Consider the following 23,866-nt stretch of genomic DNA (forward strand, 5'->3'; position numbering starts at 1 on the left):
TGACATTTTTTCTAACTTATACAGAAAAACACCATACATCATACAAAAAATACAATAGCAATATATTTGTATGTGTTTTTCTGTCAAAAATTCGTTTATAAATATTCTGTTGCGTCACTATGCCGTAATCTGATAGGTGCCTTTTCACACACTTATATACACACTCATGCACGTCAACACGTATTTCACAAAAGTCTATGCAATGTGAGCGAGCGTGATAAAGAAAACAATAAAATATTTATTTAACAAAATAAAAATGTCAGCCAACTCGACTTATGCGCGCTGTCAAGTGCAAGCACGCAACAAACACATACACAAGTATAGGATGTGGAATGGTAAAAGTGTATATATATACAATGCAAGAAAAACGATAAAAAACAACGACGGAAATAATTGAGGAAGTGGCTGTGGCTGTGTCACCGACATTTATTTATTATGTGTGTGTATACTATACATACACATGTGTTAGTGTATACTTATGTTAGGTAGAGTGTTTGCTTTGTGTGATATAGATATGTTTCATAAGGATACAACTGACGTGGCTTATAAAATTTTCTACTTAACATCCGGCTATTATAAACAACTGACTGCAGCAGCTATGTATATATTACGCTTATATACATATAAACATCTATTAATATACATATATATATATATATATAATAGCTTTCACTGTACGTGTGAAATTTTGCAACTTCTGCATTTATGCATGCAGCCATTGAAAAGTGATAAAGTATATTGCAAAAAATAAATAAAATATAATATATGACAAACAGAGGCTACAGAGCGCAATATTAGTAGTCAAGAAGTTAAATAAAAAGGAAATAGCGAACTATAAAATTATGCGCTTGCAATCTAAATGGAAAAAGATGATTATGATCAGATACACGCAGAAATATTTAATTTTAAATTTTTTATATCAAAATACATATGTATCTACAGGGAACTAAGTGTATAGAGTCAGTAATTACTTTAAAACTGCAAGCATGGACTTTTATGGAATTCACCTATTGATCATTCTATATATTCATTTCATGTTTAAAGACTGCAACATTTTTTGGTCACGTTAACTATGGACTTTTATGCACACGATTCTAAATGAAACATTTTTTGGCAAACTACATTTATTAAATACATTTATGTTATTGAACTAAAAATTTCAGATAATGGAGCTCAAAAAAAACTAAATATTATTATTTTTTCATTTTAAGCAACAAATTAGTTCATAAAAATCTTTTGTTTAAATTGAGAGAGAAAAATTTAATTTGTTTTGCATGCAGCGGAAATATTTATCTTTAAATTGAGAGAGAAAAAAATTTAATTTGCTAACGCGATTATAGCCGAGTTAACAATAGCACGCCAGTCGTTTCTTCTACGCCATGTATATCCTTCTCCACTTGGTCCTTCGCTTCCTTTCTGCTTCCCCGGCGGGTTCTGGGTCGAATACCGATTGTATTCCGACAACATGACCTAGCAAACGCAAATGTCGTGAAGTTAGTTTTATAAAAAAATCGCACACAATTAAAGCTATAAGTGGTATATATGTATATACAATATGTAGTATATATTATACATATATACATATATATTATATATCATGTCTATACTCTTTTTAGATGAAAACTTTATGCGATATCAATATCTGTGCTAAGTATGTATAAAGTCACTCATAAAAAAGCTGTTTAAATGCATAGAAAAATAATAAAAAAAAACATATGTATATACAATAAGTGTAGAATCTGCTTGAGGCACTCAACTCACTCGCTTGAACTGAACTTTTTCAAATGGAAAATTTTTACTGCCAGAAAAAAGAAAAGCTAGAACATTTAAGCTTCTTCTTTCACTGCCACTTTCAGGGGTGTTTTTATGACTGCATTTACGCTTACTACATGCCGTTGCAAAATAATATCGCTTAGGATTAGTGTTCACGCGCTCTGGCTTAGCATTTAGCTGAAGTGTTTTTATGAGTTTCATCAGCAAAAGATGGCGTTATAAGTAGGTTTGCAGTTGCTGCATATACACGTGCGTATGTAGAAGTTTATAGAAATATGTAAGTATGTTGAAATATGAAAATATGTAAGACGGGGTGGGGAACAATGCTGGCACGAGCCAAGAAGTTGTATGGCTTGATATTTTAATAAATTTTTAAACCGCAAACGATATCTTTTTTTAATTTTCTATCTTAAATTTTCATTAATGCGTTTTTAGTTGCTTTTTTATTGAAATGGACACTTTTCATCCATAAATAACATTTCGAATTTTGTGTGCGCGCCGAAATGTAGGCAACATTTATTATACTAGTGCTTGAAATACTGAAAATTTTGTAATTAAAATATTATATTGCCTTTATATTGAAAGTAAAAAAAAGCAGTTTTGAAGTTTCTTAAAAAATGAATTTTAAGATTTGATATTTTTTAATTTTTTCTTCAAAACTTTTTTAACGCGAAAATCAAGTTTAATTTTCAAATTTTCTATTATATCATTGTATATCTTGACATATTGCCTAATAAATTTTGATAAAAAAAATAAAGCAATTTACGATTATGGCAACACAGTTTAAAGCCGCAGGCAAGTGTGCTTTTCAACACCTCTTCTGGTTAATTTTTAACCAAAATCGGTCAATATTCGAAAAAAAATCAATAGCGACCATAGCGATATCACATATAATATAATTTAATTCGATTAAATCGTTATAATTTATTAAAGATTTATGGACTTATCAATTTTTTGTGCACACATTATACATATGTATGTATATATCGCTACTGATATAAAAACCAAAAAATTATTTTAAACCCAAAATGTATGCTATTTCTTTCAACAACACTCTGATTATATCTGAGGCCAAAAAATATTGCCTTTTTTATCTTTTGTTTAATTTAATATTTTTATCTTAGCCATGAAAGGCCTCAAGTCAAGAGTGTGACACACTTTTCCAGGCAGACAGACAGCCGACAACGCTGGCAGAAATGTACCATAATTGCTTGTCAAGCGAGTAGCAAACGCTGAGAGAGCGAGAGAACTGCTTGCAGGCGATAATAAATGCTGAAAGTTGCATATAAAGAATATGAATTATATATTAACTATATGTTATATATATATATATATATATGGATTTACTAGTCTCAGCTGTGACTAAGCCAGCATTTATCTGTCGCGACGCGCAGCTTATCTTGTGGCGCTTAGGATCAGCTACAAAGCAGCGGACAGCATAATAAATATTCAAAAGGAAACAAACAATAAATTTTCTATTTTTTATGAACGGCTCATTACAGTCATTGATAACAGCAGGCGTTAACAGCTATAGCTTGAAATTACTAAAATAATGTTGCAGCAATGAAATAATATAATTTTTAATTTTTTTGGATTTTTTTTTGGTTACATATTTTTGTTGCTGTTTTCAGTAAGTATTGTTATTTTAAAATTGGGTTATTTGTTCTTATTGGCAATTTAGGGAGCTTTGATAGGCCAGTTAGGTGGCATATATGTCTATGTACATATATGTAGCATATACTAAATTAGCTTAGGTATTAAATGCCAACGACGTTATTTTTGTTTTTATAGCCTGAATAAGGTATATTAAGTTTGCTTTGCAGTTCGCAAGAACCAGAAGAAACTTCGATGACACTCTATATACACATACATACATATAAATGATTAGTAGATGAGCTGAGTCGATTTAGTAATTTTTGCAATTTGCACCCGAGCTTTTCACAGCAGCCCGATATTGGACCATTATTGCAGAGAGCTGGCATACAAACTGAACGATTGGAATCAAGTTCTTGTATGGAAAGCTTTTTCATTTGACGAGACATCTTCTAGAAATTTGGCATGGATTATTCTCTAAGTTGATGATACAATATCCTAAGAAATGGCACAGATCGGATCACTATAGCTATAGCTGCCATGCAAACAGAACGATCGGAATAAGAAGCTAGTATGGAAAGCCTTTTCATTTGATGAGATATCTTCAAAAAATTTGGCGTGGATTATTCCCTAAGACAATAATGCAATCTCCTAAGAAACGGTTCAGATCGTTTCACTATAGCATATAGCTGCCATACAAACTGACCGATCAATATTCTTGTAAAGAATCTTTTGTATTTGCGAAGCTTCGGTGCAATCTAAAAAAGTCAGTTATTTTATACCCCGAAAATAAATATTTGATATGATACTAAATATGATCCATATAATATTCTTTCAAATAAATTCATATACGTACACATATATTTATGTTTGAAGTGTATATGCTATGACCGTAGTATGTAATAATACCTAACATAACAGATTTTGGCATCAGCAATACAAAGTGTATCACAATCTATCATTGCCCGCTATCGCACACAACTCATAATGCCATATTTTAATAATTGATTAGACTTGGAAGGCAGAACAAATGGAGGCGAGCAGCGCTCGAGGCGCATCGATCAGCGATCACTGAGCGCGGCTGCTGCAACTGAGGCACACACATGGTAATCAGATACACACACACATGTATGTATGTAATATAATTACGCACAGCATGAGGTCATTTCGTTAGTTGCTGCATTGCGTTGCATTGAAAGGCGCGAAATAAAGCAAAATGGCAAAGGAAGCCAGCGCGCTGCCGCCAGCCAGCAAACAGCAACCCAGCAGAGGACAAAGCAATGCAGGCAGAGCAGCGTGGAGCGGTGAGAGTGGGGCGAGCGTCGCGCAATAATAAAGGCTACAAAAAGGCGAGCAACATTGCGACAGCTATTTAACCTATTTTAGCGCGACGAAGGCCAAGCTGCGTGCTGGCACATAGAATATAGCCTTATTTCTTCAATTCACATACTGTTGTTGTGCTCTGTGTATGTCTCGCAATTGTTTTTCGCCACAATTTCATTGCGTTTTATTTTGCTTTGTGAAATTAATCGCACTTTTCATAAGCGCAGCAGCGCCACATATGGCGTTATTGTCGCTGCTTGGACAGACGTTTGCGTCATAATGGCGCGTTTGGCTGCTGTGTCTACAGAAGACATCGATTTACAGCAAACAGCAAGAAATAAAAAAAGAGTGCGCACTGCAGTCATAAATTAGTCAGTCAATTCTTGCCAAAAAAAGCTAAACTTTTGTTCTTCAAAACCGATTTTTTCTTATAACCTCACCAAAAATAGTCAATGATTGGCTGGCGCTGGTGGTGATGGTTGCTGACGTGGTGACTGCCGACACGTTTCACCTCTAATGTTTATGAGTATTTCCTATTATGCCTTCTGGTACACGTAATTATCCAATCATTGGAGAACACTTGTGGTCTTTGTTCTGTTCTGTATACTGGATTTCAGTTTTATTTTTTGTTTGTGCTTTGCTCACTAAATTTGTCATTCATTTGTCGATTTTGTGTGTACTTTTATGTGGTCCAGTGGATCAGGTGCCCCACATTTGTCGGGTGACTCATGTGGTTTATTATTATTATGGAATATAAGTAAATGTCCATATATTTTGTTGTTGTTGCATGGTGAAACCACAATTAGTCAATTAACGCTTTACTAACGACACACTTCGCAATACAATTGCGGTTACGTAACGTTTTTCAAGAAAGCTATAATTAGCATTTCAGTCTTAGTACTGAAGAACTTATAATTATTGAAACTGTAAGTGCGTCTTAGTTTTCTGAATGGGTCTAGACTGTATGCCAAAAAACATTGAGTACAATACATTTTAGTAATAAAATAATGCATAAAAACCAGTTATTATGTCGAATACATTTTAGTAATAAAATAATGCATAAAAACCAGTTACTATGTCGGTAACTAGTTATGGACTAGTTAAAAATGAACTAGTTCTGAACTACTCGCACCAAGGTGGGCTTAAAATGATGAGTTTTAGCAAAAAAATAAAGTTTGAAACTAATAAAGGAATACATTTTATAAAATAAAGCATAAAAATCAGTTACTTTTAACGCATGTAACTAGTTATGGACTAGTGCTGAACTACTATCACCAAGGTGGGCTTAAAATGATGATTTTGAGCAAAAAAATAAAATTATAGTTCGAAACTAGCCAATAAGTAACTAGTACAAAATGAACTAGTTTCAGACCAAACTTTCATAGAGCACTGAAGAATTAAACAAAATTAAAAATAGTGAAATTAGGTGAAATAGTTTAACAATAAGTACAACAATACTATAAAATGACAAATACTGCAATAAAATCAAATACTTTTGCCATATACATTTTATATATTATATTTTCAAGAAAATTCTTCTGATTAGCATAGCTGCCTCGAACAACCAAATTGCTTTCGCTATCATTATAATTATTATAAATTGTTCATTTTATTGACGCTGTGGCAGCAAAAAGCCACATGCTTCAAAATATAAATTATGCTCAACTTGCAACAGCGGCAGAATTGTGTGCCACAGCCGTTGCCTTGTCTGCAATTAATGCGTAAATAAATGTACTTGAAGTCCAGTTTGTTTACTGAGGCTATAAAACTTTATCGAAAATGCTAATGCTGCGTCCAGTCAAAATATTTATGATTTGTGGAGTGTCGGCAATAAATAATAATTTAATTACAAACACATTTGCATATGCAGATATATGCGTGATTGAGGTGTTGAGAGACAGGAGTTGCAACAGTGAGTCGATAGAGGGAATTGATATTAGTTCCAAGTTTTATAATGAAAAAAAAAAAATAAAAATATCAAACAAAAATTTATAATCGTATCAGAAATATATATAAAAAAGTACCACACAATTCTCAAGAATTCAGAAAAAATAATAAAAAATATCAAGCAAGAAAAGACGTCATAATTCACCATTTGCAATGGATTTATGGGGTACACTTAGTTTAACAGCCAAAAAGGAGATTTTTGTCAATTAAAAAAAATAAAAATGCTGTAAAAAGATTTTTAAAATTATCCCTAGAAGATATTATGCCTTCAATGGTCCACAGTCGAAATTTGAGAAAATGACGGCGTTAAAAAAAGTTGTATGGAAACCTAGTACAGCATATCGTCACCTAAAATGCAAAACAACGTATCATCAAAAAATTAAGTTTAATATTTTTACGATTTACTACATCATATAAAATTTTCAGCCTTCGCTGTCAGACATAACCAATATATAACCATTTTATAACCAAAACTCAACTTTTGTTTCAATATTCAGTGGTTTCTATTACTTGTATATCGTTTTTCCTTCGCCTGTAAACTTATGAGAACTGATGTTATGTTGTTCTGCATTTTAGGTGAGAATATTGTTAGTGTTTGATTGAGCTGAGCGGCTACATTTTAGATGGCTGTAATTCAAAAACTATTTCAGATTTCGATTTAAAATTTCAGTATTTTATTTTGAAAGGTATAATCTATCGAAATAAAAATAAAAAAATAAATATATTGTTTTTTTAATTATACACTAGGTGTGCGCTCTATTTTGGTTAGTAGTTACTCATATGAACCAGTTAACTAACCAACTAATTAACCAGTTATCAAACAGAGTTGAAAATTTAGCTAAAATGACCAGTTTTAAACACTAATTTCTAATTTTCTGCTCTTAAAACATTTCAAAACCAAAAATTACCATATTAAACTAATTTTTTAACTCATAAAACACTTAAATATAATCCTTAATTAGGAGCAGTATGTAAGTAAGAGCATGTATGTACTAACACTTTTCCACAAAAGCAAAACAAAAACCATATTTCTATTTGCAAAGCTGATTTCTACTTCTGTTCCAATTCTGGAGAGAGAGACGCAAAAGCGGTTGTAAGCACTGAAGCATGCATTCCAAAAATTATAGATGTGGCGCGAATATGGCAACTGTGGCGGCCACATTTGGCAAACACCAACTGTGTACGGCACTAAGCTAGCAAACTGCTGAATAATAAACACTGGGCATGTGCTGCTGCTGCTGCAGCTGCAACCAAAATCGAAGGTGATTCACATAACCGAAAGAGAAATAAAATCACAGCGCACGCACTTGGAATGAAACTAAGCAGCGCTGCATAGCGAGTGAGCAAACAGAAATGCATTAGCAGATATGCCTACAAAAAACACATAAATACACACACACATATGTATGCATGTGTGGCTGAGTATGAGTAGCTTCATAATGTCAAACTGACAGTAAGCGCACATATTGTAGCGCTTTGAAATGCAAAAACGCCTCAGGGACAAGGTTGACATGCATCGATTTGCGGCGATTGTTGGTTTTGACAACAAACATGCGCTACACTGGCTGTTGTTGTAATGAATGATTCTTGCTTTGCAGTGCATTTAGTTGAGTGCAAGCGGCGCAAAACTCCAAAGAATTTCACACAGCCTCACAATGGTGGCAGTGGCGGCAGTGGTGGCGCAGCGGCTGATCTTGAACTAATTTTCGCGAAATAGATGTCGCAGCGGCGGCGGCGGTGACGGCGTCGTCATGTGCGCAGCAATTTATTAGAGCAACAAGAACAACAACAATGAACGCATCGCACAGTAGCAAAAGTGCAAACGTTTTGGTTACATGTTCCATTTGAGTGTGTGCGAGTGCGCTATTTAGCGCCAAACGCCCAAGGAGGACAAGCATGAATGCCGCCATTGAATGTGCGATGGCAGCGCCTCCAGTGGCATTTAATTACAAATGTATACTCTTTTGACTGCATTTATGTTTGCATTTATTTATTTTTATTTTTTTTTTACTTTTATTTTTTTTCGTCCGTCTTACGCTGACACTGATCGTAATTGTTTGTGATTTCTGCTATTTATTTATTATTGCTTAGGCGCTGAGCATTTGCGCGCTAATCACTCGACATTAACAGCGCACAGTCGCCGGACGCTGTTGGTTACTCATACGCCCCGTGCGCCGCTCGTAAAACTGCAGCTGCGTACGCACGCTAAAGTGAATGCTGCTGGAATAGAATGCAGCTATTGATTTGAATTTGAATTTTTAATAAACAATGCATAAATTCATAATTCTCAGCGCATATACATACAATTGTGCGTGTGTGTGTGTGCTGGTGCGTATGCGTGCGCTTTGAACTCGTATTAATTTGCTTTGCCTATGGCAAGCAATGCGTTCAATTATTGCTATGCTCACAGCCATCACCTTCACAGCGCGCAAAGGTCACGTGGCAATGTTAAGAAGCAGCAGCAACGAGTAAGCGGCAGATGCTTGCATGTAAATTAATATTCCACAAATTTGTAAGAGGATAGTAAATAAAAGAGTGCAATATTTATAGAAAAAAATGATTTTATACAATGCAGTTGCATTTAGTAGTATTTAGAGGCTTTTTGCGTTGCATTTTAAGGCCAAGGTGTCGTGGCGATTTCCCAGCCTTCTATAATTCACCGCTGCTGTATGTGTGCCTGTGTGTGTGTGTGTATTCTAACTGGTTGTGGCTGATTTGCGGTTGGCGAGGCCTATAGCAAGTGAGTTTCAGTGCAAGGAAAGTTTAGAAAAAAATTGCACAAGTGCAATGAATCATTAAAGAGGCGCTTATAGACAAAAAATATATTAAATTAGATGTTGTATGTGAGAAAATGAGTCACAGCTGAGTGTCAAGTGTGAGTCAATGCCAAGGGAAGAGTGGATTGTAGAATGCAGATAAGCCTTTGTCAGAAGATAATTTTTTAAAATACTAAAGTTTTGTTAAACATGCTTATTTATACTAAAAAAAAATATAAAAAATCTATTTTAATAAAAGATTTTAACAAATACTAGTGATACGGGCGTATACATATAATAGTAGTTTTATTAAAAAATTGAGTTTTTATACAATAAGAAGTTTCTTGTATTTATAAATTCTATAATTTTATTTTTAAATTAAGCAAGATTAAATAAAATTATATTAACTTTAATTTTTTTTTAAATATTGGGTAGGCGAAAAAGTCCTTTCGTATTCTATCAATAGATGTTGTTGCAGTCGTATATCTCCAGTGCTACCAATTACATTATGTCAAATCATATAGTGTTGGAAAGGTAAGATTTTAAGCTTCTTTGACTAAAAAAAATTAAATTCGGGAAAGTTGAAAAAAAAAGTTACAGTTGTTCAAAAATGAGTGAAAAAATGAAGAATTTTGAAATTTTTGTATAAAAAAGAGAAGAATGCCACGCAAGTCACCAAGGAAATTTGTGAAGTTTATGGAGACGCTGCTGTAGCACTGTCGAGTAGCACAACTATGGTTCGATCGCTTCCGTTCTGGAAATTTCGACTTACACTGATGAAAGTTTTAAAGTTAATGTCTCTAGCGGAAAAGTGACAAAAAGTGGTCGAACAAAATGGCTCATATTTGTTTACTTATTTATTAGTATGGATATAAAAAATAAGTTGAAGTTTGAATAGAAATACGAAAAGACTTTTTCGACTTCCTATGTAAGGTTGGGTTTGTAGGAAAATTATTTTTTTTAATGGAGAAATGATGATTCTTTTTGTTGTTATTATTATTGCTATACCAATATAATTCAAGTCTCACAATTTCCTTTCATATACCCGCGTGTTTTTCCATTTTTTTCCACGCTTCCTGCAAACCAAAATAAAAAGTTACTTATACGTCCTGTTGCCTACCTTGAAAATGGCCACCGCAAAGCGCGTACTTGACAAAGACCACAAGAAGTACCCACTCAACCACGACTTCTTGCATGCACAGCAATGTCACAGTGAAGGCTGCATGCAATCACACCTTAGCGAATGCAAAGACAAACAAAAACAACAGCAAAATAAAAGCAAAAATATGCAGAAAAATAATAATTTATTGTTTAACTGCAGAAGCTGCGGGCAAACGCGTGCCCGACTGCTTTTAACCACAAATTCAAGCTGATGGCAAGCAGCAAATAATTGTTTTTCAAGAAACGCCAAGCCAAAGAATGATGAATGAATGAAAAGCAGCAACAACAAACAAACAACAAACACATTTGCATACAAAGGAAGCAGAGAAGGCGTGTGACAGATAAGCGCATGGGCAGACAGTTGCTGCTTGCAAAGTTGACATTGCGGCGCAACGAACAATTTGTACGTCATTTGTTGTTATTGTTGCTGTTAGCTGGTTTTTTCTTCTATTTTGCCGTTTTTTCGAAAACTAACTTTGTCATTGTGACAGCTGCAACTTTGTTGGCGGCCAACTGTGGTTGACGCGCTCGGCTGACTGTCACAGCCGCCAGCGGCAGACGGCTGATGTTTTGATTTGGAGAACCGCATAGCAGCACATGGCATCGCATCGCATTGCACAGCACAGCATAGCATAGCCTAAATGACATTGTAAGAATATGTGGTTGCACTTGATGCGGCCATCTACGGTGGCAAGGCGGCGGCGGCGACAATGGTGGCGGCTTGCCATTAGCAGAGTGTTGCATTTCATGGTTAGAAGCGGGTTTTTGCGCCGTTGCGCGTTTTTGTTTTCTGCGGCGAGCGCCTAGAATCGCCGTTGACTTTGAAATCTGCTTGAATGACAGGCGAACACGTCACCAGCGGCGCATTAGTGCTTGCGCGCGTGCGTTTGGCAGTGGAAAATGTTTAGCACAAAAAAGCAGAAAATTTGCAAAAACCTGTTGCCGCTTGTCGCTAGTTTTTTCTTACGCGCGCGCTTTGCTTAGCAATTGCCAATTTGATTTATCCATTTTTTTGCTTACTAATTTTGTTCGCCCAATGTAACTCGATTTTCAATTTCATTGCTAAAATGATTGGCCATTATTTTATGGTCATGAACATTGCCGTTCGGTTTGGCGCTCGCAAGTGTGTGTACATGCTTACATGGTGCTGCAGCTTGCTTGCATGTCCTTAAACAATTTGCACGCTGTGGCAAGTTAAAGCGAAATCTTTGACATTGCTGTTGTTCTTGCTTTGCTTGCTTCTTGGAAATTCTTATAATTCTAAAGAATCTATATTTGTTTTTCATTATCTTTTTCATTTGCTTGCCACTTTATTCTAGAATTTCTTGTGTTGTTGCTAGCAAATTACAAGAAACATTGAGTTGTTAACGTAAAAGGTAACTAAACGGCGCTGTATTAGGTGTGTACAAAATTCCAAGGTGCTGCCGAAATAAGCATTCAACTCATGGAAAATTTTGTGATAAAAAGAATTCGCTTCCAAAATTGTTTGCTTGTTTTGAAATGAATAAAAAAATTCGATAGATGACGCGCTTGACTGCAGACTTGACTAACTTTTTAAGGTATACATTTAGGGTTGGTAGCTAGTCAAGGTACAAAGCTAGTTGAATGGATGGCGCTGTGGTCGAAATAAATTTCAAAATAATGATTATAGACAAATTTGCATTTTATTCCACATAGTTGTGGTTCAAAGTCAATAAATGGTGTCAAATTTATAGCAATTTGAACTTAATTGGTGCCAGTGGTATCCAAATACTTCGAAAACTTGAATGAACTAGTAGTTTTGATAGTATTTTCGGATATAAACATTTAAAAAGTAAGCAATTTGTGTGTTAAGATTAGGTTCGATAGCTGGACCGGAGATCGCTCTTGAACTACTATATGCCTTACTTTGTGAAGCAATAAAGTCATAACTCCTGCATTCGAGCCTGTAAGTCAGCAAGTGACCTTGTGGCCAATACAAATTTGCTCAGGCGTTTAATAGCTATTCCTGCCAGCTCGGTTGGATGCCCCCAGGTGTGAGCTCCTACGTGTTTAAGTGTTGTATTCGCATGCGCGGGACAATCAAGAAGGAAATGTTGAAATTTCTCCACCTCGACTTCTTCCATACAGCTCCTATAGCTGGCGTCCGGCTTGGTAGTTAGCTCTGGCGTGAAATCCTTTTTAATATTCTAATAACCGTTTTCTGCATTTTTGGTTTAATTTAGTGACTTGAAAAAATGTCTCTAAACTATTTTGAGAATAGAAAATTAAAAAAATTTTCTATAAATTATTAGCTGAGGCACTTATAAGACATTTTTTTTTTAATTTATAATTACTATATAAGCATTTAAAAATTCGAAGCTCTTTTTATTATATTGTCGTCCTTTCTATACTTTTATAAGATACCTATTTGTATATTAAAGATATTTAAATATTAAATAAATGTTGACTTACCAGATTAGTTTGCATCATTTAGTTGTCTGCAAGAAAAATAATTTTCTTTAGTAATATTTACAAATATTTAATTGTAGTAAAATAAATTTCGAAATCTGCCTTTAAGGAATTCTTTATCCAAATATTATAGTAAAATAAAAATAAATACAAGACTGTAGGGCAAGTGAGTAGCTAATCTATAACATAAATACAATATTTTGATTTTTTAATGTGTAGCTATACTACATACATACATATACATATGTATGTGGTATATCAGTAATCTATAAAATATCACATAACATATCATGGCAAGTAAGTACATACGCAGTACAGTAATAAATAACAGTACATGAAAATAAATCATAAAATCAGTTATTCAAAGCGCTTAACCGCAGCTATGGTGCACTCACATACAGCTGGCGTTGCCATAATTTATGAGCGGTTAACGCGCAGAGAAGGACTGCAAATGACAGATGATCGCTAGGTTGGCTTGAAAGCGAATGAAAGATGATTTTTTTGTTGTAATGAATGCGTATTCTCATGTCAATAATAACCGTTATTTAACTAAAATTATTATCTTATTAAAACATAGTAAAGTATTGTTTTGTTAGGCTAACTTAAAGTTACAAAAAAAATATAAGAAAATAATGTACTATATTTCAATAAGTAAGGAAGAGCTAAGTTTGGATGTAACCAAACAGTTTATACGCTTGCAACTTGCAAGAATGAAAGGCAGGGACTTACTCTCAGGTTTTCAGGCAAACCTTTATATTAATACTAAGGGGGCTGGAGAAAGTACAGATCCGCTTCTACCCCAGTTTGACATACGGGCATAACATGTATTATCAGGAAAGTATTTTTTCCGATATTTTCGATAAAATGTTTGCTGTAAGAACTGGTGCACACATATTCTGTATTTGTGGCTCGAACAGTTGTTGGCCGATTTTGACAATTTTTACACAAATTCATTGGTAATTTTCAGCCACAAGTATGCATACATTGATGTTTATTTTGCAAACTGGGAAGTGTAAGAATCATACGGAATTTTAAATTATGTTATATGAGAAGTAGGCGTGGTTGTAGTCAGATTTCGTACATTTTTACACTGGAATATAAGCATGCCAAAATTATATTACCTACCGAATTCGTTTGATATCGGTGGAGTTGGCCATGAGATATGGGGTTTCAACTAAATGTGAACGGTGCCACGCCCGTCGTTTTATTTTGTCCCCGGCTCGAATAAAATTTCTCTTACCATCTCGGATGAAAAATTTAATCTCTTTACTACCTTTAGTATTTTGAATAAAACCATTTCATACATTTGCACTCTTTCGGTAGGAGGTCTTATAGTATTTCCGCTGCCTCTTAAGTAGTTGTGGAGATATTCGCATTAAATCTCTAAGAGGACGGACCAAGACCCATTTTTTAACTTTATCCCACAGGAGCTACTGTGTTCCCTCATGGAAAATTACAGTTTTGTATAGATTTTCGATCATTGTCGTACCAGTGGTCCGATTACGCCCAGTTTATTACGATATTTAAATTTTTACTCAAGTTACAGCTTGCAAAAGTTTGGAATTAAATTTAAATGTTGGGTTTACTTTGGGACACCCGGTACTTTTTTTTCAAAGGATAGTAATATTTTTTTTAGTTAAGAGGATATTTTGCACCTTGATAGGAAGCACAAAGGGATCAGAATCAAGAAATTAGCCATACTGAAATCGAAAGTAGGTGGCCCCGATGAGGCAAAAAAGTTGTGTGTCTAGATATAAAAGAGCAAAGAATTTTTTAGTCTCCATATTTTTGATTGTATTATAAAAAGACTTATTAAAGACCAATTTTCAAAATTAAGTGCAGCATTTTTAATTTTTTTTTTTTTTCAAATATGACTATGTATAATACATATATAATAAGTATTTTTCTTCTCACTGTTTTTATTCTAAAAATTTTATGTCAACACTACACTATTTGAAACAATTTCTCGTCTTTTCATCAAGTATGCAATTCTATTTTTTGCTTATATTATATAATTAATTAAAAAAATTTAATATTTTTTTAGCAAACTGTACTTATTGCTTTTTTTCTGTCACACTCTGCACATTATTCATTATTCATTACACATTTTATATTTTATAATTTTCGAAAACGTGTTTCTCGATCAAGATCATCACTTTTAATTGCGCGAATTAAAGATCACTTTGAAAGATCACAATCGACAGTAAAGCAATTTATTATTTCACACGCCAAAGTGCAATTGCAAGGCGCATCCTTGAGGCCACACACACATATATACACACATTTATATATGGTGAATTATATGTATGTATAAATATATTTAATAAAATATATAATATATTTTAATACAAATCTATCTTTTCCAGCGCACACACAGACTCACCCTTGCAACAACCAAACAAAAATAAAAACAAAAAACTTGTTCGCTTTGAAGGTCAGCGGTTGTGCAACATTGCCCTTCAAAATATGCGCGCATAAAAACAAGAATTAATGCAACGAAAAATGCAACAAACAAGCGCACAACGCGTCAACTCACCGGCAACACAACAACAACAACGGTAAACTAAACGAAACTGATGTTGATGCTGTAACTAGCTGAAGCTGAGAGTGCGTCGCAGACACAAGCCAGAGCGTCGCACGCCGACGAGAGGAGCACGCAAAGTCACCGTTGGCTGAGCGCAAGCGAACGACTGAAAGGCGGCGAAGCACTCCGGTGAGTAGTTGGTCAGCAAAGCAAACAAGAAAACTGTTTGTTGCAGCAACCGTTAACAGGCTGTAAAGCGAGCGATCAGAGACAACAACATGCTGGCCAACAACATGCAGAGATAATGGCACTCAACAGATAGCAGACGGCCGAAACCAGAGCTTGGCTCAAACGCAAGCGCAGCGAGAAAGAGGCGGCGCAGTCAGCGCGCATGCGCGTGGTGAGTTTTATAAAAAGCAGCAGCAGCAGCTTCGTACGTCCGGCGGCGTAACCTTGACCTGGTTCTTGAAATTGACAGGCTGCTGTAACAGCAATAGCAACAACAACAACGGCAATTAGTGGTGGCGGCAACGACAAGTGACGTTGGCGCATGCGTCCATTACGTAGTCAGCGCACACACATACCTATGTGTAGTTATGTATTAAGCGTGCTTGTATGTTTGTGTGGCGTTGTGTATTTGCAAATGCCGAAGACTGGTTTTTGCTGCAGCGTCGACTGGTTTGTGCGCAACATGTTGGAGGAGACACTTGATTTTACATACATATATACACACACACACACACGTACTATTTGCCGGCGATGACGATGCCGTAGTACGCGTGGTTTGTATTTATTGTTGTTGTAGCCATTATTACATTGCCAATGACGACGCGCGCTCGCTATGCGCATGCGCGACACGCCAATAACTCAACTATGCTTAGTGCCAGCTGTTGTGCCGACTAGTTGGTGTTGTTGTCATTGGCGCTATTCTTTTTAATAGCCATTCGCATTTATCATGTGAGCGCATTATTGTTGCCGTGCATTTAACGACACTTAATTAAGTCGCGCCAAAGCGGAGGCGTGTGCGTTTTTAGAATAAACGATTAACAGCAATTTATGCATAAATATATTTTATTGTCATTTTGCATATGCACACATACATATACATATATTTTTGATTTTTAATGCCATTTTTACTTGCGCTTGCCTTTTTGTGATTTTTTCTTTTTGCGGCTTTTAGTCGCGCTTGCCTTTTTCGGCGTGCGCTTCATGTGCGTTTTGGCATTGCTGATGGCCAACTGGTCAGCAGAACTCGTGAATTATTGATTGCCTATTGCATGCGAATGGGTAGAATTATGCACACACACACGCGCGCCTATGTGTATGTGAAGCGCAAAGCGGCGGGTGTTTGCCTATTAAAATATTTTTATAACTTTTTTGTAGCAAACCGAATTTTTCTTTAATTTTTATTAGGTTTTTGATTAATTGTTTTTGTTTTTATATTATTATTACTAGTTTTTATGTTTTATTTACTGTTTGCGCTTGGTTAGGCGGCGCTGCTGCTCAAGGGAGGGCGGTGAAAAATGTGCATTATTGGTGCGTGTGCGTGGCGGCACGTTCGCTTTCAATGTCGCCGACGACGGGTGACAATTATGGTTAAGGTAGCGTGAGCAGCGTTTGCCGATCGCTGCCAGTTCGATTTGCTGGTGACAATAGCAATGAAATTGAAAATATTAAAGGTTGGCAATGTTGACCTTGACAGAGTGTTTTTTCATTGTTGTTTGTATCGTCAGGTGTTCAAGCTCTAAAGCTCAGATATACGTCTACATACAGATATGTAGGTAATATAACATTTGTAAAAATATATACATACTTGTATGTAAATATAGGCACACATACATATATATGAGCATATACATATATGTATTGTATTTCTATTTAAGAATTTTTTCGATTTAGACTAATGCAGAAGCCTGTGAAAATTATAAACAAAATAAACAAATTGAGAGTTTTTTGAGTGAAAATCTGGGTTTTTCCCGATATTATGTCAATATAAGAAGAAAAATATTTTAAACAAAAAAATAATATTAATGCAGTGTGTTAGTCATATAAGAAAAATTTCTTGAAAAAAGAAACATTGTGTTCGTGATCTTTCCATTATCTCCAACCTTGTCATAAAACTTTTTTCTTTAAGAGTCATAGTTTCGCCTGAAATCGAGATAAACCGTTTTTAACACTTAAACATTCAACCACGCCACTCCCCTTTCCTTTCCCATCCTCAGATTATCCGTAAATTTTTTTTCCTTAACATTTGTTATTTTATCTTTCGTTTCCTATGGATTTTATCCTATGTTCAAAAATTAATATTTTATATATGTAGTATAATAATATTTTCTTTAATTTACCTCGTTTTATACATTTCAAAAATGTTTTTAAAAATATTTTTTATTTTCAAAAATCACGTTTTTTAATTTTAATAATATTTTTCTTAATTCCCTTGCTTTATAATTTATGTTTTTTAAAATATATTTTTGAACCATGGTTTAAAAAATTTTTTGTTTGAACATAGTTTTTTTGTACTTTTTTCAAAAATTAATATTTTCTATATTTCAATTTATTTTTCTCTTTATAACTTTTTTTTTTTCAAAAATGTTTTTTTTTTAATATTTTTTTTTAATTTATATTTTTTGAATTTTAATAATATTTTCTTCAATATCAATCAATTTATAATCTGTTTGTTCAAAAATTTTTCCGAAATGTTTTTTTATTCTTAAAAATTAATGTTTTCTATTTTTTGCTAATAATTTCTATAATTTCCCTTGCTTTATTTTAGTTTTTCGAAAACGTTTTTTAAAATATTTTTTATTTCCAAAAACTAATTTTTTTTTAATTTTAATAATATTTTCCTTAATTCCCCTCGTTTTGTAATTAAAAATTTTTTTAAATACATTTTTCGAAAATGGATTTTAATTTCTTTTTCCAAAAATACATATGTTTGTCCATAATTTTTTTCAAAAATTAATATTTTCTACGTTTCAAAAGTACTTCTTTTTACTTCTCCTCGCTTTACAACTTTTTTTCAAAACTATTTTTTTTAATCAAAAACATTTAAAAAAAACTATATTTTTTGAATTTCAATAAGATTTTCTTAAATTTCCCCCAATTTAAAACCTTTTTGTTCGAAAAATGTTTTTCAAAATATTTTTTTTTTTTCAAAAATTAATATTTTCTATTTTTTACTAATAATTCTTTAATTCCCTTCGCTTTATTTTTTTTCCAACATGTTTTTTAAAATATTTTTTATTTTCAAAAATAAATATTTTTTATATATTAATAATATTATCATTAATTTCTTTCACTTTAGAGTTTATAAAACAAAAAAATGTTTTCAAAATATTTTTTATTTTCATAAATATATGTTTTAATATGTTGAAACAGTTTTCAACATATTTTCCAGTATAGAACCGAAATGATTATGAAAAAAACTTCAATAAATTTAATTTAAAAAATCTTTTATATGCCCATCCTGTTTTGTTTTTGCATAATAAATAATTTATCTAAATTCAAAATTTCTAATAGGTGGCAACACCATGAGAAAATCGAAGAAAAACTAAAGTTTCCTTTTAAACGCGATGTGTTGACTTGAAATTTTATATTTATGCAAATCAATACTTTTATTTCTCGTTCTTCTCTCTCTTTTTCTCTAACGCATTTTCTAGCTTCAACTGCAGCTCTTATAAAAACAAAAAATAGCACAATTGAAGCCGCTGCCAATTTGGTTGACGTCATTTGAACATAATACTTGGCCGCCTGTTATTTCAATATTAATATTGCCAACGCTACTGTTGTTGCATACATAAGTATAAAAATAGTTGTTTGTAATTTGTTCAATGTGCTTGTTGTTGTAGTTGTTGTCACTGTCAACGACGCATTGCAACCGTCACAGCGTAACGAAGGTTGAGGTTAATTGAGTTGTTTGCCACCGCCTTGACTCACACAAACGCACCAAAACACACACACATATGTGGCAACAACAACAGCGACAGTAGTGGCAGAAGAGCAACTAACTAGCGGGCATATCATATTTAAAAAGTTGCTGCAACACATGCGCAAAAGTGCAAAAGTTGTTTACCACAGGGAGGTATCTTCATGTAAGCGAGCGGTGGAAGCGCTGTGGGCGCCACTCACTTATGTGGAATATGGCAGCGAGAGCTCATCAACAGCCGCTGATGATGCCAGTTGTATTATTCATGAGAAGCCAGTTAATTAATTGCAGTTGTCTGCGTGCGATTGTGTGTGTGTGCTGATGATGTGCATTTATCTATACTAACTGTGCGTAATTGCCACCATCGCAGCACACCTGTTGCAGCCGCAAATCGTTTCTTTGCCACTTTCGGCACTCATTGGTTGCACTGGCCGGCCGACAAGTGGCCACTGGTTAATCTTTGTGTGGTAAGCAAACCAATATGAATGTGCGTATGTATGCTTGCATTTAAGTTTTTATATATTTATATATAGTGGATATTTTTGTTTTTTTATACTCATGTGTAGAAGAATGGTGTGTTGCATATTGCATGCAAGTACTAGCTTCACTCTGCTATAAATGCAATGTTAGTCCTCAATGGTTTTGTTAGCTAATGAAATGCATATCTTTTCACTTACATATACATACATGGATATGATTGTGTATGTGAATAGCAGTGGGCGTGTGGCGCTAAAACGCGCTGTTCCCACACAAATGAGTGCAACTGCGTTGGTTACCGCTGTGGTTACCACAAGCTTGTGTAACATATTACCAGAAACGAAAGTGAGAGGCGGGAATTTGTATGAATTTTGAGAACTATTTTTTGTTTTTTTCAGATTTTTATATAGCAATAGTATGAAGTAGCAAAGACAAAAACAAAATGGTACCATCAAATTCAACAAACAATCTTTATCATAACGGATCCAGCGATATGTAGTTTGTCCTAGCAGGTAGCATATCCTACTGGATTTATTTCAATGCAAATACTATCTCTTCAGTCATATTCATAGCAAAATCTTTGGAATTTCTGCTATTCTTACAAAAAAATCAATGAAAAGTAAATACTGCAAATAAAAAGTTGTATTTATATTTCAATTAAGCTTTCCGTATTTCCCTTCCTTTCTAATCATTTTTATATGAATTTTTTAAACAATAATTAAAAAAAATATTTTATATAAAAAAAATTGAGAAATTAAAAAAAAATAGTTTATTAAAAAAATTGAAGTTAATTAGTAAACATTAGTAAAGATTTTTTTCTGTTAATTTCAAAAAAATAAATTTTTCAAAATATTAAAAATATAGATTAGAAAAAATTTATATAAAGTTAAAAAAAAAGTTTTTATTTAAATTTATTTTATTTAAATTGTATTTAAAGTTTAAAAAAAAATATTTTATTTAAACAAATTAATTTCAAAAACATACATTTTTATAAAATATTTAGATTTTTTTAAATTTAAAATTTACGTTTTTTGTATTTAAAGTTTAAAAATTAAAAAATATATTTTATTAAAAAAATCGATTTTTTTTAATTTTGAAAAAGTAATTTTTTTGAAATTAATTTTCCAAATCGAAAACGAAATTTCAAGAAGAAAATCTTTACTGATCTTTCATAATTAATTTTGAAACTCTTAAATGTAAGCATTATTTTGCATAATGTTCCCAGAACATCAATACAAATGGTTGAGCAAAAACTGTTGCCTACATTTAGGTGTAAAGCATATTTAGCGAACTTTCACTCAAAGCATTATGTTCTTTATTTAGAATTATTTCCACATAAAAACTGCAACACTGCTGCTGATCTATTGTGACCGAGCCTTTTTTATAGACAACAAATCTTATAAATTATTTTTTAGAAAATTCTGTGAAAGAAAATTTTAGTTTTTTTTTAGAAATATATCAAAATAATAAAAATAATTGGAAAATTAAAAAAAAATAAATTTAAAAATATTTTAAATTAATTTTTGAATATACAGCATAGCTTTAAAGACTTCAAAAACACTTTATTAAATTAAAAAAAAAAAATAAATTTATTTTTCCATCTCATATTTCCCCATTATTTTGCACCTATTATTCTCTTAGACGCATGCTTAAAACTTGCAATTAATTTAATTGCAATTATCACTTAACACAACAAGCATTTAATGACGTGGCTTACATAAATGCGCACACAGTAAATATCACTTTTAATTGGTATTAGCAATTTTGCTAAATTAAATAATTGATTTGGAAATTATGCTTTCAAAAGCAGGCAAATATTAGAACAAGGTGCTAATGGAATTAATTAAGGGAATATTAAATGCGGAAATATGCTTTGTAAATTGAAATAAAAAAATTTTTGTAAACAAACAATTTTAATTAACAAACCATGAAATTGTAATGTTGGCTGGGGACTAGTTACAGAAATTATTACAAACGGTCCATTAAAAAAAAGTATATGTATATATGTGTATAGAATTTTGGATTTTTCTGAAATTAATGAACATTTTTAACGATTTTTCTCGTTTTATTTTTTTATTTTTTCTGTATTATGAATCACTGCTCAAAGTAGTGGTTTTAAGCGAAGGTAAATTTAAATTTCCTTTAAAGCTGCAACACAATCCAATTTTCTTTGTAATAAAAGCAAAGATATCCGTTAGACCTATATGCAAACATATGTATATCTGTATAAACGCAGCAGCTCTTTAGTATTGTATTAGTATGTGTGTTAGATTAATGGTAAGTCATATTGGCGCTGAGTTCAAAGAGGTGATGAGATATACACTGGAAACAGCAGCAATAAAATCGAAGGATATGAAGAAAGGAGCAACGACACATCTATTGATGCCCGTAAATGCAGTGCATGCCAAACTATTTTGCAAAGCTTCCGCAATAAGTTCAACAGGAAAGCCACCGGCGCCACAGGAACACTTCGCCCTCCACAGTATATGGGGTTAAGGCGTAGAAGCAAGCAGCTATCGGTAGGTTGTGCAGCTTGTCAATATTGTACATATATTTTAATGACAATTCACTGTTGGTGACAGCCTGCTTTGTGTTACTCCTGCCTTGCTGTTGTTGGTGGCTGCCAACTTAGCGCAGATAAAGTCTTTTATGGTAAGCTTATCAAATCGGAAAATCGATTTGTGATCAAAAGTTATTGGTAAAGTATTGAGTGTCGAGCGAAAATTTGCTGCTTACTAAAGTATTAACTACTTCGACTTTCAACTAGTTTGTATATAACTGGTTACTGAAGTTGTTACATGTCATCTTGTTTGTATTCACCGTTTACTAAGTTAGTTAAAGGTCGGTTAGTTTGCATTAACTGGTTACTAAAGTGATTATAGTTGGAACCACAGCTATTAGAGTTGAACTATTTTGTAATAACTAGTTACTTAAGCTGTTACAGTTGGACTAGTTTGTTTAAACTGGTTACTGCAATGGTTACCGATCGGGTAGTTTGTATTAACGGGATACCAAAGTGGTTACAGTTAGCATAGCTGTTTACTACAGCTGTTATAATTCTACTAGTTTTGTATTAACTGGTTACTAAGGCTGTTAAAGTTGGACTAGTCTGTATTAACTAACTAAAGTGGCTCCAGGTCGTCTAGTTTATATTAACTGGTTACTAAAGTAATTACATGGCACCTAGCTTGTATGTAGTTTGAATGTAGTCACTCAGAAAAGTTGCGTGATGAGTTTGCCTAACATTTTGATTCAAATTTTTTAGTTTTTTATATCAATTAGGATTGATTTGGTTCAATAACTTGGTACAAAAAATTAAACTGGTGTCGAAACAAGTTCAATATGAAGTAGTCTTCAAAAGCGTGTATGAAAAAATTTTGTGGTACAGCGCTTTGCAAAAAGCTGAGAAAACTTTTCTTACTTAGAAACTACTTAAGCAGAATTTTATATTTTTCTTATTAGTATTAGTTTAGTTAGGAATATTAATTTCTTAACAGTTTCAAGAAACCTTGCCTACATTTAATTTATCTTTATATGTATATATGTATGTAGCACCAACACAAGCTCACATATTAGCAGCAATGGCAACGCTGAACTACTGAGCAGCGCAAGCGATTGCGTCTTAGTGCCATGTTGACGCGAAAGTCAATGTTATATCCTTATCAAGGACGAGAATATTGCAAGGATATCGCTGCTCATACTATATGTATGTATCTAGCATCTATATAGAAAAGTGAATTGCTTTTGTTATTGGTATTTGCTGAAAGCAGTGTCTTGCAATTGCTGTTGATGTCACCGTGTCAACCTTCACAGCCAACAACAAATACCAGTGAGGATATTGAGAAACAAGCAGATGCCTACATCAATGATTGCTGATACTTAGACGCTTACGTTATTAACCAGCAGCGTTGTATTTGTAGCGCTATTCGCTGCTAATGTTTGTATGTATTTTCGCTA

The 23,866-nt window shown here is 33.3% G+C and overlaps 1 protein-coding gene across 4 annotated transcripts in view; it reads right to left on the reverse strand.

The window, feature by feature from the left end:
* LOC126754252 (serine-rich adhesin for platelets-like) overlaps positions 1-13,015 on the reverse strand; it is a 45,097-nt gene extending 32,082 nt beyond the window's left edge. For all 4 annotated transcript variants that reach the window (XM_050466259.1, XM_050466257.1, XM_050466260.1 and 1 more), the window contains exon 1: positions 12,987-13,015. The gene's annotated coding sequence lies outside the window, so the exon portion shown is untranslated. The remainder of the gene's footprint in view (positions 1-12,986) is intronic.
* Positions 13,016-23,866: the final 10,851 nt, after the last annotated feature.

The sequence above is a fragment of the Bactrocera neohumeralis genome, chromosome 3 (genome assembly GCF_024586455.1).
Source record: "Bactrocera neohumeralis isolate Rockhampton chromosome 3, APGP_CSIRO_Bneo_wtdbg2-racon-allhic-juicebox.fasta_v2, whole genome shotgun sequence".
In the NCBI taxonomy this organism is placed as follows: domain Eukaryota; kingdom Metazoa; phylum Arthropoda; class Insecta; order Diptera; family Tephritidae; genus Bactrocera; species Bactrocera neohumeralis.